Here is a 24145-nt window from a genome sequence, read left to right as displayed (position 1 = left end):
AAGGGCCAGACAGGGCTGCTGCCTGTCTTCTATTTAGCATTTTGTAGAGTGCTAAGACTGTGCACATGTTGACAAGAGAACCCCAGAAGTCCCTCTGAGGTATTTGTTCTGCTTCTTTCACTTGCAAGTCCCCGTCTTTGCCATATATTGGCGTGTCATTCTATTGGGAAGAGTGCACTTCCCTCTGGCTGTGCTTGGGCTTCTTAGATGGGGCCTCTGCTATTTTGTTTCAAAACCATTCCCTTTAAACAGTGCAGAGGGGAAACTGGACAAGTGTCTTCCTTACATTTTTGAGGTCATAAGCTGTGTATTGCTTATTAACCTGTGTGTCAGACTTGGGGACCATAAGGTGCATGTGTGCAGAAAATCCCCATCAGCTGACAGCAGATGCAGACATTCAGTCTGAGCTGCTAGACACAATCCTGCAGTGCTGTGTGTGTCTGCAGGGGGCCAGGGATCTGCCTGGCATGACTGAGCTTCAGAAATGCCTGCAGCCTGTGAGGACCACAGAGCAATCTGTGCAGGTTTTTCTTCCTCTGTGACATGAGGAGAGCTGTTTTCCACAGGTCCTCAGGAGCAGAGCTCTAAGACCTTGTTATAAATAGTGCTCAGCAAGGACTGGAGAGGCTTTTGGCCATAGGGTAGAGGGAAAGGCTTGGGGTTGGGTTATGTGGGAGCAGTATCTTCAGGTCTCTTTGTCCCTACTGTTGCAAGCACAGTGGGAAAACCTCCTCTTAGCTTTGAAGCAGGAGCTGTGTTGTGACTGTGCATAGTTGGTGGCATGCATCTCTGAACAGACAGCTCAGGTAAATCAGGCAGTGGCTGCAGGTGGTGCTGAAACCTCCCTGTGCTGTGGCCTTGCTTCCTAATCTGCCTGCTGTGCCTCATGGGTTCCCAGCTCCTCTCACTGTTGAGCAGCAGGACCCATGTCCCAGCCTTTAGGGTGTCATTCAGGGAGGTCTTCCCTTGGAACCTAGCAGACTGTATCTCCTCCTCCCCAGGCATGAGAGGAGAGGTTGCTGGGATAGCAATGAAGCTGGAAGGCACAGAGTGAACATGGGTGTAGCCCTGTTTGGGCTGTGTCTGTGCATTAAGATGTAGAAGAGATGAGATTACCATGTTAAGTACTGTAATCCCCCCTAAGGGCAAAGGGGAAAACATCATCTGGGGAGGTGGCTCTTCCTGGAATTAGTTGGGAAGGATCCTTGCCAGTGTGTTGGTTCCTCATGGAGGAGGTGGGGACTGACTCAAGGGCAGCTGGCAGCTCTGTTTTAGTGGCTGATGTCTGTTAAGAGGGAAGGTGTGACGGAGCTTTAAGGAGCTTTAGGTCAACTCTACGGGGTGTTTCTTGGTATTAATAACCATGATGTGAAATGTCACAGGACACCAAAATCTCTAGGGACTGTGAGGCTTTACAGGGAGGTTTGGATGACCAAAGTTCTCTTCATTTAAAAAGAAGAGATGAGAGGTGGGTTTGTGCTTAAGGAGGAGGAAACCTGCTGTGCAGGTCTGGCAGGGACCTGCCTTGTCTGGGGCGTACAACTTGTCCTGGTGCCTGCTTTGAAGAGGTAGGAGGAAGGCTGCTCCACACATTGGCACCTCAGGCTATTGTTTCTGGCTGTGCCAGGTTTCTCCATGCTTGCTTACAGCATCAGATGCAGATTCCTTTCCAGGGAACAGTGCTCAGGATACAGGGACACTGTCTTGGGTTTCCTCCTATGCAAAAATGAGTTGATAGGAACGTACTGAGCTGCTTTATAAAACAGCTTGAGATCTAATGAAAGACATGACTGTGTAAGAGAAAAATATTGTTAGCAAGTTATTCACCCTGTCAACGAGGTCAGATCATTGCCTTGTAAGAAAATTAGTTTGTTTAGCTCTGATCACTTTTAGTAACTAGAGTTCTCAATAATCACTCGTGTGCTTATGAAAGGGATGGGGCAGCATGAATTTAGCTGCTGGCAGACTTCTCTGACTGTATTCCACCTTCCCTTGTCCTGTCTCTTGTTCCCCCATCCTGCTGACACCCACCCTTTAGGTACTTGTCAGTGCTGCTGAGGTGCCCCTGAGCTCAGGCTTCTCTTCTCCAGGCTGAACAGCCCCAGGGCTGCAGCCTTTCCTCCTCACACACATGTTCCAGCCCCTCAGCATCTTGTTAGCCCTGCACTGGCCTCTCTCTAGAAGTTCCCTGTCCCATCAGCTGTTCCACTGTGTCCTGGGGAGTCCTTAGACTCAGCTGTGCCTTGGACCTACCTCCAGGCAGTGGAGGGCAGCCCCATCCCTGCAGCACCCCGGGGCTTTGCACCGTGCTCCCATCTGCACCATCAGCTGCTCCTTTAATCTGTTTTGAATTTCCCACGTTTTAATTCCATTGAGTGCCTTTAATTCCTGTGTCAGGGAACAAGGAGAGCTCTGTACAGAAAAGCTCTGTTAGAGAAGTGTATTTTGGCAATTCTAAAAATACACCTCTCTGGCTGAGGCTTGTGCAGGGTTTCCATAGCAACGTGGCTCCAGGAGCGGGGCTAAAAACAATTGCACCAATTAAGGGGAAAATGGACCAGTTAAACCTTAAAACCTCAAGATCTTGGGAAAAAAAATGCAGTAAACACTGTGCCTGATGCTGTGGTCTGTGGGTCATCTTGTCTTTGGTTAATGGAGGCTGTCCCTCTTCCACTCTGAAGCAGCATCCCAAGCTCCTGTCGACCTGGGAGCTGCTGAGCATCCACGCTCGGTGTGCTCAGCCCTGCTTGATGTGGCTGCCCCGTGCCTGTGGCTCCCAAACCAACAACAGCAAAGCAAGGGCAAGTGTTGAGTCTTACATCTGGGAAAGAATAACCCCATGTACCAGTACAGGGTGGGGAATGAACTGTTAGGAGTAGCACAGAGGAAAGGGACCAGGGGGGTCCTGATGGGCAGCAGGATGAGCATGAGCCAGCAATGTGCCCTCATGGCCAAGAAGGCCAGTGGCATCCTGGGGTGGGTTAGAAGGGCTGTGGGCAATAGGTCAGAGAGGTTCTGCTCTTGAGAGTGAAATGTGCAGTCTCTAAGAACAACCTGGGTGAGTGTTTTGAGGATAAAAGCAAAGGTGTTGCTTTCATGGATGGTTTAGCTCTGAGCTGGGAGATCAGGCACATTAAAGGCCACCAGATGAGCCTGAAAGTGAAGGGCTCATTTTGTTCAAAACATATTTGCTTTAAACATCCTTGCTGAGCCCTGGCCAGGGTCAGAGGAAGCCTCAAGCATGTCCTACCAGGCTGCTTGCTGGGGATGGTGCTGGGGAGTGTGTCTCTGCCTAGAACCTTCTCCTGAAGCAGACTGGGCATCCCATCCTTCACAAGGCTTGAAATAAAACTATTCCAAGTACCTTTTTGTTTTGTCTCATATTAAAAAGCTAATGGAAGGATTCAGAGTGTCTCTTTCCAAACTATTGCAGGGTTTTTGTAGTTGTTGCAGGTGTGTTTTCTTCCCTGGCTGTCTGCCACCCCAGTGTGCTGATGCCATCCCATGTTTGTTGGGCCCTGTGGGTAAAGGTGATGGTGCCTCTGCCTGTTGCTCTGGGAAGTTTCTGGTCCTGCAGCAGAGAGTGGCAATGATGATGTTGCCCAAGCCTGGACTGGTGGGGGTTCCTGCTCTGCCTGTTCTTGCCAGGACTGCTCAGCTTTGACCTTGATCAGTCCCACTGACCCTGAAGAGCCCTTGGAAGCTTCTTACTGTGTGTGGAAGCACTGGAGAGGAGGACCTCAGGGAGAGATACTGATTGCTAACAGTCTTTGCTTGTCCTGAATGACACAGGCATCACTATGGAGCTAGTATTGGTGGAGGGGAGGCTGAGGTTAAAACTGCACTGGCCTTGGAGCAGTGGATGCACACTAGAGGTCTGCAGAAGGGAAGGAAGCGGGGGCTGTGCAGCTGTGCTCGGAGGATGCTGTGCCTCTTGGAAAGCAGCAGTGGGGTCTCCCGAGACAATTTAGGTTAAGGAAGCCATGATGAAGTCACTAGTTTACTTGGCTTGGTGGTGACAGGGGATGTTAGTGGTGGGGATGGGATGAGATGGATTGAAGGTAGTAAGAGGGCAACTGGGCACCTCTGTCTTGTGTGTGCAAGGCACTGTCCCTGGGCTGGCAACCTGCTGCTTGGTAACTGAGCTGTTCTGTGCATGGTGCTGTCAGTGTTACATAGCAGACAACACAGAGGGATCTCTGTGTCTCTAAGAGCTGATCCTTACCCTCTGCTGGGTGTGCACAAAACCTTGGCTGTGCTCTGGGAGCTCAGGCTGAGCTGGTAGTTTGGGTGTGATGTCAGATGGGCACAGAGGGGCTGGCATTAGTCCCTTGTGAAGGCAGCCACGAGTGCTTCGTGTCTCCTGGGCCCGTGTGCTTTGCTGAACTGGGGTGGTCCTGGGGATGGCACTGGCACAGCCTGGTGGAAGTGCCCTGTGATTCTAAGGCAAAGCCTTCCACTTGCAGAGGAGCCCTGGACAGGGTGGGGGGTGGGCATTCTTTCAACTGGTTTAAGCAGATTGTAAAGATGTCAGGGTAGATGTCTTTCAGCTTGGTTTGGTTTATGGTTTGCATCAATTTGGGTTAATTGAGCTGGAGGCCTCCCTGTGGTGTGGTTTGTGTTGGGGGTTGGTTTTGGGGTTTTTTTTTGCATAGATTAAAGTAAAAAGTGTGCATGAAGCTGTTTTGGAAGCTGAGCCAGGCTGGGGAAGAGGCAGAGCTTACAGCAGGATGTGGGCGAAGGCTTGAGCGTGCCCGGTGGCAAAGCTGGCAGTGCCAGGAGCCTTCCCAGCCTCTGACTTGGCTCCGTGGCTCCTGGCCAGGGCTGCTTTGGTGGGTGAGGACTTGGCAGCCAAGCTCGTGTGATGGGGACTTAACAGGAATCAGGCAGCCTTGTGCTCTGGTAGCACTGAGCTGCTGAAAGGGTGAATGGCTGGTGTGGAAGGATGTGTGTGTGTGTGAATAGCTGAGAAGTCACGCTGTGACTGGCCCTGGCCACCCTCAGAGCCGCGGCAGCTCCAGCGGATGCAGCTTTGGCTCGAAGCCTCATCTGGTAGGAGGGAGGAAAGCAGGGAGAGCTCACCCTGCTCCACAGGCTGCATGGGAAGGGCTGTCCCAAGGCTGAGCCTCTCCACTTTGCTGCCTGTCACATCTCACACCCGTGGTGCATCTCCAGCTGAGCTTCAGTGCTGCATTACTTCAGGCAAGCTGAGTGCAACCTGTGCCTGCTCCATCCTCTCCACCACCCTTTCTCTGGTGGCTCTGGTGTTTGTTTGGAGTCTGTGTGCCTGTCTCCCTTAGCAGGAATGCCATGGAGATGAAACTATACACTTTTTTCTTTCCACTGCCACCACTCCCTCAGCAACCAAGGTCCCTGGTGAAACGCCTCTGCTCTTCCAGCTGAGACTGCCACAGGGGCTGCAGGGAGGTGATGTGTGTGTAGAGAGAAGGAAAGAGGCAGCATAAAGAGCTACTGTTCCCTCCCTGTGGGGTATAATGTCAAGAAGATTCCTTATAGAGTGTGCTTGCCCTGTTCCTCCAAAATCCAAATTAGTTCTAATTAAGGGGAGGTTAACCTCCAGCGTGCTCGCTGCAAGGGAATGGGATGTGTGATTAACTTCTCTTGCAGCAGTTGAGGCCCTTGAAAATGATTTGGAAAGAAATGTAGCCCTGCATGTGGTTAGAATTTTTAATTTATGTTAATAGTTCAGGTTTGAATGAATTCATTGTAAATGGTGGACCTTTGATCTTCTCTTTTCGTTTTAACCACTCCTACTTCTGCAGCTTAAGTGTATCTTTCCGAGCCTTCTCTCTTTGTACTGAAGTGAATTGGACAAAAAGGACACAATAAGAGAAAAACTTGCCAGATATCCCTTGAACCACAAGTGTGGTAAAGCTTCTCCTGCTGCCCAGATGGGCTGTGGAGGCTCCTTCTCTGGAGACATCCCACCCCAGCTGGATGAGTCCCTGTGTGCCCTGCTCTAGGTGCTGCTGCTCTGGCAGGGGGGCTGCACTGGGTGAGCTTTGCAGCTCCCTTCCAACCCTTGAGAATCTGTGATTCTGTGATCTCTGTTGTCTCCTCCAAGGGGAGGGCTGCAGCAGAATCCAAGACTTTAGGGATAGACATTACATGATGTCATCTTGGTGTAAGTTCTGGGGTTAAAACTCACCGTGTGGCTTTTTGCTGGCTTTTGCAGGTGCTAATTTGGGTTTGCAGTTGTATGTTTTGAATGTAGCTTTATCTTTTCTTTTTTAGACAGTTTTCTTTTTGCTTTGTAGCTTTCCCTGATGCAATACCCAGGTGAAAACAAGCAGATCATGCTCCTGTTTGGTTTTCCAAGCCAGAAACTCCTTGGGGAAAACCCAGTGTGACCTTTGCAGGAAAACATGTGTTTCCACTTGCAGCAAGCTCTTGCCACTCTTTCAAACCAAGCAAGTGGTATTGGGAGGAGTGTGAGCAGCAGATCTGAGAACTGGTCTTGCTCTTCATTTTTGTGGTCAGTTAATGTCTTTGAATTGGCAGCTGTGGCTGATGCCTGTGTGCTGGGGGGGGGGGGAACTTGCAGAACGTGGGGAGAGATGCTGGAGGGCATGTCTCTTCTCCAGGAGAGTGCTCTAGGGGGATTTGGGATGTTATCCAGTTGGGGTGCTAGTGTGATGCTGTTGGGCTGTTTTGATGTCTCAGTGTGTCCAGGGGAACAGAGAGAGGCAGTTTGACACACTGTGATAGTGATGCTTTGGAGCAATAGCCATGCCCTGGAGTGGGCCAGCCCATGGGATGGCAGCATGTGGACGTGGCTCAGCCAGCACTGACCTGCTTTGCTTGTTCTGGAACTGGGGCAGGACAACAAGGTGACTGGGGCTGGAGAAGGGATTCTGCTGTGCTAAGCACTTTGCATTGAGTCAGAGGGGCTTTCCCTCAGTCTTTCAGAACAGGCTACCTGACCTTTAGTGCACATTTGTTCCTGTGTTGTTTGCCCTTTAAAAGCACGATTGAAACCAGGCTGTAGGGGAGAGGGAGGCAGAGCTCTGTAATTGAGCTGCTAGCATCAGGAGCATTTCTTTGAGAAGCAGAGCAGAGAAAAGAACATGTAGAGAGCATAGACTTTGTTGGTGATGGATTGCCTGCCTGTGTGGAGATACAGACCTGCCTCTGGGGTGCTGCCATCCAAACTTAACATGAGGGTCACAACCCATTGTGTTGCTATTCAGTGTGAAGAGCTTGGGAACACCCTGTGGTCTGGCCTTTGAGCAAGTCTTTGGAGGAGGCTCTGCAGGGGCTCGCTGCAAAACCTACCTTCCAAAAGTACTAGCACTCACCTCTGGCAGTTGCCTTGCCTGTGCAGGCTCAGTCCTCTGGAGTAGCTTCTGCAGGGCTATGGGGCAGTGCTCACTGACATGTTCAGATCACACACACCAGTTTGTTCATCAATCCTTGGGGATGGTAACCAAATGGCCAAGAGAGCCTGCTGTGGTGCCAGCAGTCCAGGTTGTGGTGCCTGTTGATGCTGTTTTGTTCCAGTGTGGTGATAGTGCCTCACTGGAGTTTTAGCTGAAATCTTAAGTGTGCATCATGAGCTGTTCCTCTGTCTCTGGGCACTGGGTGAACACAGTGACATGGTGGATAAATCACCACAAATATTTGCAGTTCCCTGAGAAAAGAGCTCTGTGAAACTTGAGGTTTTGCATTATGTGTGGTCCTTTCTTTCTCTGCTTTTCAGGTTCAGATCTTGAAGTGCTTGGCAGAGAGACAAGGTTGGCCTTTCACAGTTGGGGAATTGAAGGGCTTTGTCACCTCTGCCAGTCCTGTGTCCCGTGCAGGCTGCATGATGCCAGTATCAGCCTGTGATGCAGGTGATAGGCTCCAAGCCCCTTGTCCAAGGACTGATACTGCAGCCATATGTGGAGTCCAGTAAAATCCCATCAGCCTGGCCAAGTGCTGTGGGACCTGGTGCTGGGATGGACCATCCCTTGGGACAAGACACCCCATAGGAGGGTGTGTAGGAATGGTATATAGAATACTGAGGAGTTAAGCATGCTCTCAGTGTAAAGAGGTGGCACGATGAGATGGAGGAATATGCCTTTCTCAAGGGTGAGGATGGTGGTAAGGTATTTGGAAGCAATGTCTTCTTCTTGGTCATGGAGGAAGTTGGAGAAAGCCCTATGTATGACAACAGTCTGACTGGAGAGGAGGTTACTGGTACACAGTACCAGTGCTACTTCTACCCCTCCTTAGACCACTACCAAGGATGTTGGTTTTCAGCCACTACTCACTGACTGACATGTCTGCTGCTGTGAATTCACCAGTCTTTCAATTCCTTTCCTTTGAAACTGGGAAGAACTTTCTCTGTGCACCTACACCAAGCAGATGAGGTGAGATGGCAAGTTTCCAACAGCTGAGACAAGCTGGGAGGGTTGCTGAGGGCTGACAGTGTGGGGTGCAGTGCTGCATCAGTTACAAAGGCTGGACACTTCAAAGCAGGGAAGGGTACAGTTTAAGGACATTGTAAAACTTACCTCCACCCATATTGCAAACATGAAGTGTATCCTTCATACCCAGTGCAGGGAAGATTACAGCTCTAAAAGATCATAAACTGCCCTTTTTATTGGGACTTTAAAATTCAAGCACAACCAGAGATCCTACAGAAGTGACAACTGCAACAGGTCTGATCCTAGAAAGAAAGGGCTTAAGTGTGAGTAACTTGGCTTGACATAACCAGAGGGGTTTACATGTGGCCAAATGCAGGGACAGAACAGTTGGGGAGGTGTGTATGTGTTTTGCCATAGACTCAAGTGTGTTTTGAGTGCAGAGTGGGAATCTGTGTTGTGTATATGCAGATGAGCTCAGGATGTGCTAAGCCAGTAGCATCATCAGCTGAGCATATCTGAGCATGTTCCCACTTTCCCTTCTCCTATTTGAGCTGCCTGTTTGACCTCTCAGCTAAATCCTGAGCTGTTACTTGTTCCCAGTTCACTGTAAGTGATGTGAGGTGGATTTGCTGTAAACTCTGAGTAGGAACCCAAGTGTAACAAGGTCTTCCAGCTGAGCAATGCTTACAGAAACGTTCACAATAAATGTCTTCTGGGAGGGCTTGGAAATTCAGTTGTAAACAGAGATATTGGAAAGGTGTTACTTCATTAATCCTCTATTCCCCTTTAAATGATAACTACAAGTAAGCAAGCACTGTGGTCCTGCAAAGCTGGGGACTGGGTGTCATCCCTGCAGGGTGGCTCTGGTGACCACCTTCAGAGTGGTGGCTGTGGCCCTGCCTTGTGAGGCTTTGCTTAGGTTATAGGTAGGATTATGTCAGCATCTGCCAGTGTGTTTGGGGAGAGAACAGATTGTCTGTGTGCATCTCCAAGGATGCCATTCACCCTGCTTGATTAGAACCATCCCTAACCATCAGGCTCGTGCTGGGTCTCCTCTGTGGTGCTTCTGCAGCCTCTGAGGTTGTGTGATGAACGTGGGTTTTCAGCTCTATTTAGGAAGCTTTCAAACGTCAGCAGTTATGTCATCACTGAGAAAACCTCCTGGAATAGTGTTCAGGTAGAAGTTTATACTTGTGCTTCCTCAGTGTGTTTTCAGGCTTCTCCCTCAACAGGCACATGTTAAGCTAGAACCTCTGGTCCTTCTATATCTACAGTGTATTTCTATCCTCACCCTCATCCATTTCTCTCTCCTCCTCGCTGGAGGGTGCTGATGGTTGTGCTGAGATTGCAACAGGACTGCCATTTCAGCAACTGTCCTTGTCTGGGTTTAAAAAGCAATATGTGCTTTGAGTGAGGCCATTGTAAAGCTACAAAGTCTCAGGAGCTCTCAGTAATAACCTTTGAAAAGCATCATATTGTTCTGTTCCCTTTGGATTTCTCCCAGGCTGGGTGCTTTGGGCTTTTACAGAAGTTGAGAAGCAAAGACATAGCTTACATTGGGATCACAGAGTGTTTAAGCAAAGCCTTCTGGTGAAGCTGCTGCTGTAGTGATGCTGCTCCAGCACAATCTGCAGCAGAAGTGTTTTCCTTTGCTGCACTGATCTCACATTGGGATGGGTAATGGCTGTTTACCAGCTGCTTGTACTCTTGGTCACAGCAGCAGGAGCATGAGCTGGGAGCTTTGTACTGAAGGACACTGTCCTCTTTACACAGAAGAACTGAGAGTCTCTGAGCCTGATCTGAGCAGCAGCTGGATGTGTGAGAGGTACACACATGTTTCTCCACCAGCCCCTGGAGCCTGGTGTGTGCTGATGGGTCTGGGTGGTGTGATGCACCTGGACATGCTGGTGGTAGGATGCTCACATCTGCTCTCTTTGGAGAGCAGCACTCCTCCTCTCATGTGCTTGGTGCCCTGTGGGGTTCAGCTCTGCTGTTCCTTACTGATGGTGCTCAGGCATTGGAAGAAGTGTCTTTAGGTGCTGGAGAGGGGTTTGCAGGATAGAAGGCAAAGGACAGGCTGTGGATTGGTAAGGATGGAGAAGTCAGTGGTAAGGCCACCTAAGGACTGGTCTGTGGGGCTCCACCTGCAATCTGAAAACAGGAATGAACAGTGACCTGATCTAGGCTTAGAAAATCTTGAAGGTGGTGAGTTGGGTGAAGATGATTGCTCACCTCATCTTTCAATAGTAGAACTAGAAGGTGGCAGTTAAACCAGTGGGTCATTAAGTGAAAGCAGATGACAGAAGGTACCACTTCACCAAGCAAGGAACAAATGCCTGGAGATTAGGGCCACAGTAGGTTGTGGAGACAGGCTGGCTCAGCTGAAAGTCACTGGGCAGATTCTTGACCAGCAACTCTCTAGACGGATCCAGAAAGGACTCATCTCAGATATACTCACTGACATACTTCATCCCATCTTTCTTGAACTCTGCCCAACCATAGGATGTGTCTGTAGGCACTGCCAGGCTAAACTTTCTCTGCTCAGACTCAGTTTTGCCTCCTGTAAGGACTCCTGGTTGTAGACTGGATGTCTCTGGTTATTAAATGAATGCACCAGGCTGCAGCAGGTTTAGTTGAGGAGTGCAAAGGTGCTTTGGAAGCCCAAACCCTCCAGAGGCTGCAACTTCTTTTCTCAAAGCCAAGGCCATGTGTGTATGGGTCCTCACCACGTAGGTCTTTACTCCATGCCAAGACCAGGGTTGGCAGAGCACTGAAGGACAACAGAGGGAGGAGGTTAGGGGAACAGGAGATCTTCTGGTCCAGGAGGAATGCTGCTGTTTACACTGGTTTTCTTGCAAGCCAATGATTTTTTGCCAGCTTTAATGGTAGAGCAAAGCATATTTACTCAGCTTGTTTGGATGGATAACAACTGCTGGATAAGAAACTGTCAGATGGGAATCAATTAGAGCCTCGACTCTTGAGCAGAAGATCATATTTGACATCTGATGCCCTGTGAAACTGAGTAAAGACAATGCTGCTATTTATATGGTTCTCTTCTGGTTCCTTCCCTTCTTCCCTGTCATCATCTTTGCTCTGATATTAGAGCATTGACCCTCTGTGTGTCGCTCCCAAAGCGAGCGCTGACACCAACCCTTTCACGTGGTTGCTGTGAAGAGACCTTTGTGTTTGTGAGGGGGGTTGTGTGGGGGTGGGACAGCAGTGCTGGCAGAGCATTGCTTCCCTTCTCTCCCCAGGGATGAGGCAGTGATTGCAGAAGGCTGACTCTGCCAGGGAGAGTCCTGTGTGGGTACAAGAGGTTGTAGATGCAGTCTGAGTGGCAGCTGGAGCCTGGGCCACCGTGCTGCAGATGTTAGAGGGGCTGGCTGCAGTTTTGGCTCTGGGTTTGCTGCTTTGGATGGCATTGTAGCCTCTTGCTCCCCTCCACTTGATTCCTTGGTAAGTTGAATAGTGACCCCACTTAACCTGCTTCTGCTGAGAGCTGTGTTGACCCAAGAGCAGATGTAGTCATCTTCCCATGTGAGCATGTGTGTGGGGTGAGGAGGTGGGAGGGGGTGCAGAGGAGCAGAGCAGGTGGTGGCTGTTACAAACAAATAGCCTCTGCTGTCCTGGAGATCCTGCAAGGCTCCTGTGTTAGGGAAGAGTCACCATGACATCTCCTTGCCTACAACTCAATCAGTGCTGCCCAAGTTGGCAGTGAATGAGTCAGCAAGCAGTGACTCAGTAAGGTCACTGGACTGTATTTACCCTCCAGGCAGAGAGATTCCTGGCTGCATTTATGATACAACTTGCTTCAAAGCTTCTTCACTAAGTAGTGACTCTTACACCCTTGCCCAGGGCCTCTGGGCTGCTGGGGAGCCTGTGTTCAGTGGGGTCTCAGGGACTAACTCTCAAGAAAAGCACTCTCTGCCCTGGAGAAACGCTCCATCTTAAACCATGAGCAGCCATGCAGAAACATGACACTGTGGAGGAAAGGTTTGCAGTGAGCATTCCTCTACCTCACCTTGGTCCAACACTAACCACATTAAAGAGGATTTCCTGGGAATGCCCTCAGTCCTGAACACAAATGCTCTCATTATAAATGAAGGAAAAGCTTTTCAATGAGGTAAAATAATTAAGGTGCTCTTCTTACCTCAGGACTTAATTTTGAGGCTGGCTTGAGGCTCACAGAACATGCACTTCATCATATCTTCACTTCTTTATCTCCTTTTCCTCTCTTTAATGATGCAAAGATGATTTTAAGCTTCTCCTGACTGTTGACTTCCTAAGTAGGCTTGAGTGAAGGTGCAAAATTTGGTAGGACCTTTGTAGATGTGTGGGATGTTTGTAACACATCTGGAGCTGTGGGGTTGCCCTTTGTACATCCCTTAGAAATAGCTTTCAGGCTTCAAGGGGCTTTGAAAGTCTGTGAGTTGAAAGCCACTCTTCTAGCAGGGGTGTGCTGTTAGGTTTGGCAGAATTGGGGAGGTTAAAGCCAGCCCTGCCCTCTCCATGCCTGTCTTGCAGGGCTTTTTCTCCACTCTCCCTGGGTGCAAGTGATGTCTGTGCTCCTGGAGCTTTCTGCCCTGCAGTGTCTCCTCACTGCTGAGCTGGGGACCAGCCGTGATGCCAAGCACAAGCATTTGTGCAGCTTAGAAGAGGAGCAGCTGAGTGTGCTTCAGAAATGATCCTGTGTGGTACAAAGGAACTGTTGGTGGCAGACAAAGAATGGCTGGAAGTATTGAGGCTCAAAACTGTCAGTTGTTCAGCCCCTTCATGGTCTGGCTGGAGCTCATGAGCCATCATGGACAGGGCACGTGGGAAAAGCAGCGTGACCCTGCCTGGGTGGGCAGATCCTGTCACTTGTCTTGTGCCCTGCTTCCCCCAAGGACAGGGAAACCTCCCCTGCACTTGGTGTGCCCACAGAGACACCAGGGATGAGCTGGGTCTGCTGGGCAGGCTACTTGTGAGGTAGCAAGTGTAAAAGTGCTTGTACCACTTTTCCCTGAATTTGAAGAAACCCCTCTGCTCTGCTCTGCCCTGCTGAGGCCTCAGCTGGAGTCCTGTGGCCAGTTCTGGGCTCCCCAGCTCCAGAGAGACAGGGAACTGCTGCAGAGAGGCCAGTGCAGGGACACCAAGGTGCTGAGGGGACTGGAGCATCTTCCTGCTGAGGAAAGGCTGCAGGACCTGGGGCTGTTTAGTCTGGAGAGGAGGAGACTGTCCAGTGACAGGACAAGGGGTGATGGAAAGAAGAATACTATTTAAACATAAGGAAGAACTATGTCCCTGTTTCAGTGAGGGAGCCCTGGCCCAGGCTGCCCAGGGAGGGTGTGGAGGCTCCTCAGGACACCTTCAAAACCCACCTGGACACATTCCTGTGTGACCTGATCTAGGTGGGACCTGCTTTGGCAGGAGAGTTGGGCTGGATGGTCTCTGAAGGTCCCTTCCAACCCCTACCATTCCATGATAAGGTTGTCCCCATACAGATCTGTAGCTAGCCAGGTAATAATTAACTGGGACAGGTATCCTAGTCATTCTGCCTCTTGGGTGCTATTGCACTGCCTGCACATAGCTTAATGTGTGGGGCAGGAGGGCTGAGGTCTGGTTTTGCCTTACCATGTGTCTCTCAGGGAATGCTGAGTTTTCCCTGACAGTGTGCACTGCCTTTGGGTATGGTGGTTTGGGAGATCCTTCTCCTTTCCCTGTGCACCAAAAGCAGCCCATGCTGCAGGTGACAGAGGTCCTGCAGCAGCACCAACTGTTCTTGCTCTCTTGGCTCATCCTGGGAAGCTGGGTGAGGACTGGAGGGCAGATAAGAGGGGGCACAGCCTCATTGCATGGTTTAGTTGTGAAACTTTGCTGCTCCAAACATGTGTGTGCTCCCCAAAGTGGAGCAGTACAGACCTGGGGGCTTTGGGAGGTTGGATCTTTTCAGGGAGAAGGCACAGGCTGCAGCACTGGAGGATGTTGGGCTGGTGGGATGTGACCTGCCTCAGCAGCGCTGCCAGCACCCAGCACTGCCCCTGAGTGCTCCCCCCACCTTCCCATGGCTTCTGGCAGCTGCTGGGAGCCTCGCTGGTGCTGATAGCTTTGGCAAGTTGACACTGTTGATTTTGCCTCTAATGCCAACAGCAGGAAGCACACTGAAATAAATAAAGACGATGACTGGAGGAAAGCCAGAGCCTTTCCATGGCCACTGCCAGAGTCGTTCCCACTGGAGTGCTTCAGGGATGAAGTGTCCCTCTGTGCCTCCAGGCTGCATGTTGGAGTGAGAGGGCACTGACAACATACCCTGGTTCCCAGGAGGTATGCCTTGAGTAAATCAATCCATACACCTGTTAAATTGTAATTGTACAACTTAGCAGCACATTGCAGCTTATCCAGGTACAATTGCAAGATAAAGAGTACTGTAAAAATTTACAGCTGTAATAAACTGGTCCTTCTGTAAGGCCAGGGGTGTTCTCTCACAGTGGTGCTGGTCAGTGGTTAACTGGGATATTAAAAGTCATGGATTTCCTTTAGCAGATGTTTCAGTCTGCTTTAAAGCTCGTCATAGAAACATAACAGTTGGCAAAGCCCCTGGAGCTGCTGCAGTCCCAGCCCTGCCCTCACCCTGCCCAGCCCAGCACTGACCCACAGCCCTCAGCACCTCAGCCCCACGCCTTTGGGAGCCCTCCAGGGCTGGGCACTGCCCCAGCTCCCTGGGCAGCCTGGCACAGGGGCTCACACCCCTCTCAGGGAAACAGTTGTGCCTCAGCTCCAAGCTCAGCCTCCCCTGGGGCAGCTGCAGCCCATTGCCTCTGGTCCTGTCATTGCTGCCTGGGGAGCAGAGCCCGACCCCCAGCTCCCTGCAGCCTCCTGGCAGGGAGTGTCAGAGAGTGCTGCTGGCTGCCCTCAGCCTCCTCTTCTCCAGCCTCAACACCCCCATTCCCTCAGCCCCTCCCCAGCACCCTTGTGCTCCAGCCCCTTTCCCAGCTCAGTGCCCGGCTCTGGCCACATTGCAACCCCTCAGTGTCCCTGTGGCAGTGGGTGAGGGGCCCAGCACTGACACAGCCCTGGAGCTGCAGCCTCCCCAGGACTCAGCACGGTGCTGCCACTCCAGTGCTGATCCAAGCCAGGATGCCTTTGGCCTTCTTGCCCACCTGGACATGCTGCTGGCTCCTGTTCATCCAGCAGTTGACCAACACTCCCAGGTCTTTTTATGCTGGACAGCTTTCCATTTAACCTCTATATTTCCATTTAACCCTCTATACAGAGCCCTGGGTGGATCTTGGAGCTGTCTCTGCTCCTGGGGAGGATGCTGGATGCTCCTTAGTCAAACAATGTACTGTCTCTCTTGCCCACAAATTGTATTGATATGGCTTGGGTTTTTGGCTTGTAGAACAAACGAACAGCAAAGCTACTTTCTCTCTTATTTTTGGTATGAATAGAATTGCTTCTTCATGGATTTGATTGTGGTTTTCTTTATGCAGTGTGAAATGATGACAGGTCACCAGAACTGATGTGCAGCCTCTGAGAGCTGCTGAAAGAGAGAGTGGTTGGATGGCAGAGGAAAATGAGCCATCTTGTGTTAGACCCAGCTGTTAGGGTAGGAAAATGCTGAAAGGGACTGAGGGGGCATTGCATGCTGCTGAGTCCTGCCTGGGTGATGAAGATGGTAATAGAGAGCCTGGGGCAGGGAGAGCTGTGGAGGATGGTGATAGCCTTGGCTGGGGGTGGCAGTGCCTCACTCCCTGTGGAGCCCCCAAAGTCACTGCCTGACACATGTGCATGGGTTTAATGACAAATCTTTCATGTTCCAGTACTTGTAAACAGGACAAAGTTGTTCCCTGCTGAGGTGAGGGAGCACTGGCAGGGGCTGCCCAGAGGGGCTGTGGAGGCTCCTTCTCTGGAGACATCCCAACCCAGCTGGATGAGTCCCTGTGTGCCCTGCTCTAGGTGCTGCTGCTCTGGCAGGGGGGTTGCACTGGCTGAGCTTTGCAGCTCCCTTCCAGCCCTTGAGATTCTGTGATCTGCAGTTGTAGAGTCCTGCTGGACTTTTGGGGAGGATGAGCTGTGTTTCAAGAGGGGAGCCTCCTGTTTCCCCAGCTGTGCTAGCTGCAGGAGCATGGTGCAATAGACCATTTGCTCTGAGGACTACATCCAGCCTCAGGTCACTGCTGTTGCTCTGGGGGTAAAAAAACTCCAAGGAAACACATTGTGTGTAATGTGGTAGCCAGGAAGTGAACAGTTTGGGAGTTAATGACATGTTATCAGCAGAGTCTGTGTGAGTTCATAGGCTGGTTTATTGCACAGGGCTGTGTTGAGTTACTTGTCCAGTGCTGGTTACTGCGCTTCGTTACTCTGGGGATAATCAGGCCCTGGGGAGGATGTTTGCAATGACAAGTCCTTTTCTTTCCACACCCCCATTGGATCTGAGGCTTTGACAAACTCATTGTCTGCTAGTGACTTCTTCCCTACACAAGGTGAGGAGCAGGGGTCTGTCCTATGTGCAGTGGAGCCTGTAGCTGGGGGAGCTCTTGGTTACTGCAGCAGGCTGGCAGCTGTGTCTCCACCGTGTTCCCTCCTGACCCTCTGAGCTGCCCTTTGCTTTTGGGATGGATAACTCCTGACTCACAGGATCTCAAGGGCTGGAAGAGACTTCAAAACATCATCCAGTGCAACCCCCCCTGCCAGAGCACCCAGAGCAGGGCACACAGGGACTCACCCAGCTGGGTTGGAATGTCTGCAGAGAAGGAGCCTCCACAGCCCATCTGGGCAGCCCCTGCCAGTGCTCCCTCACCTCAACAGGGAACAACTTTGTCCTTGTGTTGCTTTGGAACCTCTTCTGTTGCAGCTTGTTGCCCCTTGTCCTGTCATTGTCCATTCCTGAGCACAGCCTGGCTCCAGCCTCCTCACACCCACCTTGATGGATCTGTAACAGGACTGAGCTCACCCCTCAGGCTCCTCCAAGCTGCAGAGCCCCAGCTCCCTCAGCCTTTCATCACAAGGCAGATGCTCCACTCCAGCATCTCTGTGGCCCTGCACTGAGCTCTCTCCAGCAGCTCCCTGTCCTTCTGCAACTGAGGGGCCCAGAGCTGGACACAAGATCCCAGATGTGGGCTCAGCAGGGCAGAGCAGAGGGGGAGCAGAACCTCTCTGACTACTGCCCACAACCCTTCTAACCCACCCCAGGATGCCACTGGCCTTCTTGGCCATGAGGGACATTGGCAGCCTTTGGGATGGATAACTCCTGGCTCCCCAGCTGCTGCTCCTTGTGGTGCCCTTTCCTCGGGGGTGAGGTGTCCTTAGCAGCCTGCTGAGATGTGCCTTGGTGCTTTCCTCAGGAAGCAGGTTAGAGCTCAAACTGGGAAAACAAATGTCTCTGGTTATTTTAATCTTACAATCTGCTTTTTTTGAACTGTCAGAGTAGGAAAACCATGTGAATAAGAGTGTAGGGGAAGATCCTCACTCTCCATAGCAAGGCTGGTCCCTGAAAGGGTTTTGCTTAGACAATCAGGGAGGATACCTGAAGCTTTGGGCTCTAATGTTGAATTTACACCTAGTGCAGGTCAGAAACACCCTGATAATTGTGTCTGTGTCTCATCACCCCGTGGTTTTGTACAGCAGCTCTATGGTAAAGGAAGAGCCTGAACAAACAACTGGTGAAGCAGTAAGATGTGCAGATTGTGGGAGCTGCCTGGTGAGGAAGTTTGTGCTTGCTTTTAATCAGTGATGTTGGCTGTGTGGGGCCGTTTGGGGCTCCAGCCTGGCTTCATCAGCCAGCTAATGCTGCCCAGCACTGGGCTGGTGAGGAAACATGATTTAGAAGGAAAAAACAGTGAGAGATACACACATATGCATATAAAAAGAATATTCTGTGTCAAAAAGGCCACTGTCCCAGGTTTCCTTGTGCTTTGTTGAGGGGAGCAATGTGGCTTAGATGGTGCTTTGGGCACCATCTCTGTGACACTGCAGCAGAGGGGGGAGGACATGGGAGCCAGGACAGGTGCTCCTCAGCCCTGGCAGCATCAGTGGCTGTGGGATGGAGGGAAGAGCAAGCAGCCCTCCTTGTCTGCAGGTCCCTGGGCCACCACTCGCTGCTCCACGACTTGCTCTGCTCTCCGGAGAAACTCCCAGAAGTTCGGGAAGACGTCCCACAACTTATCCCTATCAGAGAAATCTCTCTGACACAGCAGAAATGCAAACAAAGGGCTCTTCTTCAGCGTGTTGCTCTTATTTTTAGAAGACAATAAGGGAGCGGATCGAGCTGCAGGAGGAAATGGTGTCTCTGAAGTTCAGGCTCCCCCTCCGCCCTGCTCAGGAAGCGCCCGCTGCACGTGCACCCGCCTGGGATGTTTGTAGACAAAGACTTTCTTGATGCTTTTTTTCCCTTCTCCCCCACCCCCATCCCTTCCTCTACAGTTCCCTTGCCCATAGGCAAAGAGGATTTGCTTGCTGACATGCTGGAGTCTTGCAGGGAGCCGGGCTCTGTGTGCTGAGGGAGCACAGCTGCACCAAGCTGCTTCTCTTAGCGGCTGTTTGCCTTGGATGGGAGGGACACAGCCCTGGTTTTCTGTTCTCTTGGATGGAGGGGGAAATCATCACTGCTGTGGTGATGACAAAGAGGGGCTGAGGTGGCTCGTGGGTCTCTTCAGCGGGTTGTCCTTCCTTGGATGGAGTGTGTGCCTCCTGCAGCCTGGCTCGGTGGCTCACGGTCCGCAGCGCACAATGCGTCCGTAGCCCTGTTTGTTTTGCTCCTTTGCTGCGTGCCCTGGGGGGTGTTGGGGTGTCCCTGGTGAGCAGCAGGGCTCTGCCACAGCGTGCTGGGGCAATGGGCATTTCTGCATGGCTCACTCGTGCCTACTCTGGTGAGAAATCCCTGTCTGCCACTGAGATGCCCCTTTGCACCAAGAAGAGACCAAACTGAACACCAAGACAGTCAAACCTCACCTGGATGAGGTCCTGTGTGACCTACTCTAGGTGGTCCTGCTCTGGCAGGGGGGTTGCACTGGATGGTCTCTTGGGGTCCCTTCCAACCCTTAAGGTGCTGTGATTCTTCTCCTGCTGCATGAGGATGTGGTTGAACCCAGCTTTGGGCTTGCTGGGCAGAGAGCCCATCAGACCACACGCTTCATCGGTGAGCCATGCTCTGCCCTGGCACACTTGGCTTCTCAGGTGCCTTGTTCAGGCCTCTTGAGTTATGGTGCTTCTTTTCCTCGAGGGCTGTAGTTTTTCTCCATGTTTGTGATGTCTCTTCTGTTTCTGTGTCAGAGGAACCTGATCTGCAGTAGCTCCCAGGCTGCTGGCAGGTCTGCAGTGCCAGATGCTGTAACAAGGGGTAGTTGTCCCTTGCAGCCAGGTGAGTGAAAGGGTCGTGTCCTGCTGTGGGGCTGGGGACCTGGGTTGTTGCCAGCCATGGCTAGGAAGTGGACAGAGGGAACTCGTGTTTGTGCACAAAACAGCACACAAAGGCTTTGCCTTCTTACATGGCATCCACGTGCTTGCATCAGCAAAGGGGCAGCTGGAGGGCAGTGGGGAGAGCTTGGCCAGCATGCTGTTGGGCATGGGAAGTCCTGCCCTGTGCCAACGCCTGCCAGCTGCTCTGGGGCAGACTGGCTGCAGAGGCTGGCATGGATGTTTCTTCCTCCTCCAGTTTGCAAGTCAGTGTGCAAATGCCTGAGCAGTGAATGCCTGACTCTTGCTTCCTCCTCATTAAGGTGCTGATTTCATGGCAAATTCAATAGTTAAGGGCATAAAACTCTTTCACTGTGAATCAAAAGCAAGAGCAGACAAACAAAACCACCCCAAGCTGCCAAGGATTCCTCAATGGTCTGTATAAAAGGGTTTTCTTTCCCTTCCTTTGAAGAATACTCCTGGAGCTGTTTATTTCTGTACTCTTCTTGGCTGGGACCATTTCATGTGAACAAGTCCAAATCATTAATGTAAAAATCACCAGTTGCCAGCCCAATGATCCTCACTCTGCAATTATTGCACAAGATTTGGCTGAAAATATAACAACACTGGATGAGCTGAACTCTCTTTTGAGAACTAAGTGAATGTTTCTGTAAGGGATCCCATGTGGGCTTTGGGGTGGGTTTGCATCTCTGCCCATCAGTGCTAATGGCCTGGTGTATGGACTAAATGTGGGAGGCAGCTGCTGGAAGAGCACAGGACCAAACCTGCAATGAGCATCCTTTTGGTTCTGTGCATGTCCCAAGTGTTTTACCTCATCTGATCAAATGATTCCCCAGGTCATATAGCAGCATTGGGAAAGTGGAAAGGGTAACCCAGGTTTTGTTGAACTGGAGTTTCACTGCTGTTTGCTTCCTCCTGCAGTGGCAATGTACTCCCAGTGAAAGGGAGCCTTTCCCAAGGTTTGTGCTCAAGCACCCTCTCTGTAAAGCCTGTTAAGTCTTGGGCAGTCAGTGTGAGGGCTCATAGCTCCATGGATGCAGCCCTGGGGAGGAAGAGGAGGGTTATCTCTTGGCAGCTGCCCACTGGGCTGAATGAATTCCTGAGAGCAAACCCACAGCTGGAGGTGCTGAAAAACACTTAGCACAGCGAGAAGCAGCATCCCACCATGAGCTCCTTTTGAGTCTAGCTGAGAAGGACAAAAGAGCATTTTCTTTCAGTTGAGTGAGTATTTCAATGTCATGGCTGTGGCAGTGGAGGAGATGCATTACTGTGGTAAGACTTGGTGTTGCATGGACTGGGGAGGAGGGCCAGGATGCTCTTCCCAGGCAATGGGCACTGCAGTTCCCTGACCACAGCCACATGTGGGTTTTGAAGCATTGAGCACCTACAGAAGCCTGATGTGGTGCCAGCTCCTTGCACTGAGATGTGGTAGCCTGTCTGTGGCAGTAAAAGGAGGGTTTTGCTCTCAGCTGAGCCATTCTTGGGGTACCTGTGACAGGACAGAGGTCACAGGCACAAACTGAAGCACAAGGAATTGCAATTAAACACCAAAAATGTACCTTTCCTGTGAGGCTGTTTGAACACTGGACTAGGCTGCCCAAAGGGGTGGTGGAGTCTCCAGCCTTGGAGATAATCAAGACTCAGGTAGATGTCATCCTGGGCAGCCTGCAGTAGCTGTCCTGCCTCGAGCAGAGCACTGCACTGAGTGGGCTGCAGAGCTCCTTGCCACTCTCAGCCACACTGTGATCTTCACTCCTGAAACACCAGGTTAAGTTGGGTTTTTTTGTGTGCCGTTGTTGAAGCAACATCTTCAGCTGCATCTACTCTTCTTTGCCTTGTGTTCCTCATTTGTTGGCTGAGGTGAGGAGATGAAATGGGGCTGTAACAGCTCAGGTCCTGGGCGTCTGCTGTAACGGGTGCGTGGGGTAGAGGTGGTGATGTGATGGGAAACCCTCTGGTGAGCTGGTGGCTGGATGAAGTGCTGTCTGGAGGAGCCTGGCAAGGCAAGGAATTATTGTGGGGTTCTTAGTTCCCTTTAGTGTTGTCCACTGCCTACAGCAAACTTCCCTCTGGCTGAGAGGGAGGTGATGAACAGCCTTCTCTTTGGTTCTGATAAGGATAGCCTAATGGCATTGGGAGGTGCAGGAGCAGTCTCATCCCACTGGCTGCACTCTTTCTGCCTACATTTTCCCTTTTAGATTCTCATTGCAACCTGCCTGACTCCAGTATGCAGGAGTCTTCTTCTAGACTTTCTCCCTTGTCAAAAATTGTAGCTCACAAGCCCAAAGATGCCCCAGCTTGCCTTAGCTTCCCAAGCAAGCCAGGGAAGAACATCCCTGAAGCTGAGAGGTGTTCATTTAGAAAGGTGTGTGTGTGGGGAAACAGTTGTGTAACCAAATGCCTAACCCTGTCCTACAATCTGGATCTTAATGACAGCACTGCTGTGTGTGAGGATGACCAGGAGGGGCATGTGTGACATTGTCTTTTGTAGGTCATTCTAAGGCAAATCAAAGAGCTGCTCTGCCCCCTTGACTCTCCAATACCTAATTTGTCCAAGTGATTCTTAACATTGAGTAATGAACTGGAAGCTTTGTCCTGTGCTTAAGGGCAAACCCTGTTAGCTGTGTCATAATTTTTCCCTGGCATCTTTCTCCCTGTCAGACACAGTGATTAAAGCTTTTAATGCCTTGGCTGAGGTTGCATTCTCCAGTTTACAAGGAGAAAAGTATTTCTAGCTGGAGCTGGTGTTTCCAGGCTTCCACCTGACAATCCTCCTTGATTTTTTGCAACCTTTTCTGAGAGGAAAGAATTTGTGGCCAGATGCTTTCTGCTGCTTTAGCAGCTGCAGCTGGGATGAGTTAAGGGAAAGCAGCAGCTCACTTGGTCATGCACATTAACACCAATTCAGAGGTGCAGTCCAGGGAGGTTTCCTGATGAGCAGGTGTGACCAAGGATGCAGTTCAAACATTTCTTCTCTATCAGTGTCCAGCTCTAGCGAAGCAAAATAATGCTCTGCAAGTAATGTTCTTTGCTGTGTGCTTTCCTCCAACAAATTCGCCTTGAATATAAATGCTGAAGCAGAGTTACACGGTGGAGGCTGGATCCAGGCAGATATTTGTCTGAATTTCAGTGATGCTGAAGACAGTGAGACAGTTTTCTCTGTCTATCAGCAGCAGGCAGCTTAGTGATATTCACATCGGGGTTTGGAGGCTAAAAGCAAAGGTGCTCTGAGATGAAAATGGAGAAATGTGGTGATATGGCAGAAGAGCACTCATTTCGAGCTGTTTCTTCTATCCCTAATGGAGGGAAGGTTTATGCTGAAGCTTTCTCTCTTGTATAGCTTTTTGCATTTCCCTGTCCTCCCTGGTTTTTAGTCAGGACAGGAGGAGACTGCAGGGGGGTCTCATTTATGTTTACAGATATCTAAATGGTGGGTGTCAGGAGGTTGGGGCAGCACTTTTTTCTGTTGTATCCAGTGACAGGACAAAGGGTGATGGAAAGAAGCTGCAACACAAAATGTTCCATTTAAACACAAGGAGGAACTGTTTGAGTGAGGGAGCCCTGGCCCAGGCTGCCCAGGGAGGGTGTGGAGGCTCCTTCTCCAGAGGTTTCCAAACCCGCCTGGGCACGTTCCTGTGTGACCTGATCTAAGTGGGACCTGCTTGGGCAGGGGGATTGGACTGGGTGATCTCTAAAGGTCCCTCTCAATCCCTACCATTCTATGATATGGCTGTGAGCCATGAGCATCCTCATAGGCCTGGTGGGCACTGGGCTTGTAGCCTGTGTCATGCCAAGAGAGAGGCTGAGGGCTGTGCTGCAGGAGCAGGCTTTTTGTCCCCTAAGGCTAATGTGTGGGTCCTGATGCCTCAGCTGTTCCTCTGAGACAGCAGAGGCTTCACCCAACAACAGTAACTGCTGGTGGTCTTATCCCCTTTACTCCTTCTCCCTTTCCTTCCCTCGTTGTCAATAGTGGCAGGCAAGCCCAGAGCCAGACGAGCCTGTGTATGTGATGTCTGAGCCCCACCAGTTCCCTGCTCCTGCTGCACAGTTTCTTCTTCTCCAGTAGTTCACGCTTCTGCCTTGGCTTCTGAATGGTGCACCTCATGTCTCTTACCACACCAGGTTGCAGGCTAGTGAGGATACATCCAGAGGTGACAAATGAGCATCAGCATGGCAGTGAGCAAATGCACTGGGTGTTCTTGCCAAGCCATGCATCTTTGCTGATGTCAGGAGGAAGCACTGGTATCTTTTGGCTGCCAGTGCCAAATAGAGGGGAGGAAGGATATATGAGAGTAAAAGCCCTTAGTTCTTGCTCACATATCTAATTTTTACTGCTGGGTAAGAAATGAATGTAATTCATTAGCTAGTGTAATCCAGTGACT

General features: G+C 50.9%; 1 protein-coding gene across 3 annotated transcripts in view; it reads left to right on the top strand.

Annotated features, from left to right (window-relative positions):
- LOC104562020 (ankyrin repeat and fibronectin type-III domain-containing protein 1) overlaps positions 1-24145 on the top strand; it is a 235380-nt gene that overhangs the window by 6923 nt on the left and 204312 nt on the right. The window lies entirely within an intron of this gene.

Source organism: Colius striatus, chromosome 3 (assembly GCF_028858725.1).
Source record: "Colius striatus isolate bColStr4 chromosome 3, bColStr4.1.hap1, whole genome shotgun sequence".
In the NCBI taxonomy this organism is placed as follows: domain Eukaryota; kingdom Metazoa; phylum Chordata; class Aves; order Coliiformes; family Coliidae; genus Colius; species Colius striatus.
The sequence above is the reverse complement of the archived record's forward strand: the minus strand, read 5'-3'. Positions and strand labels throughout refer to the sequence as shown.